The following is a 712-nucleotide window of genomic DNA, read 5'->3' as shown; positions in this document are numbered from 1 at the left end:
AGTTTTCAACCTCATGCTCAACCCCACCTTCCTCCTACCCCCGCATGGCTAAATTTTGCTTATTCAGCTGTCTGGCCTCTCACCTGTGCTCCCTTCCTTGCTTGATAGGCCTTAGTTCAGGCCCCACCATGTCTCACCTTGACCTCTGCAGCCGTCTCCTCATTGGTCTTCCTGCCTCCAGTCTTTCCCCCTCTGATTCATTTTCTACACTGGGGATGATCTTTCTAATTTCCAAATCTGATCCAAACCCTTTCGTGACTCTGCATTACCCATAAGATAAAAACCAAATCTCTATACCCTCAGGTCTTCCCTTCCCTATCTGGGACTCTTCCTTTCCTTTCTGGGACTCTTCCTTGCCTTCCTCACAGTACTGAGCACACACTGTCAGGTTTTAGTGAGAGCATTGGCCGGGCACAGTGGTTCACGCCTGTAATCCCAGCACTTTGGGAGGCCAAGACAGGCAGATAATCTGAGGTTGGAAGTTCAATACCAGCCTGGCCAACATAGTGAAATGGTGAAAACAATCTCTACTAAAAATACAAAAATTAGCTGGGCGTGGTGGCGGGCATCTGTAATCCCAGCTACTCAAGAGCCTGAGGCAGGAGAATTGCTCAAACCCGAGAGGCAGAGGTTGCAGTGAGCCAAGATCACACCACTTCACTCCAGCCTGGGTGACAGAGTGAGACTGTGTCTCAAAAAAAAAAAAAAAAAA

Source organism: Rhinopithecus bieti, unplaced genomic scaffold, assembly GCF_001698545.2.
Source record: "Rhinopithecus bieti isolate Rb0 unplaced genomic scaffold, ASM169854v2 scaffold_7684, whole genome shotgun sequence".
Classification (NCBI taxonomy): Eukaryota; Metazoa; Chordata; class Mammalia; order Primates; family Cercopithecidae; genus Rhinopithecus; species Rhinopithecus bieti.
The sequence above is the reverse complement of the archived record's forward strand: the minus strand, read 5'-3'. Positions refer to the sequence as shown.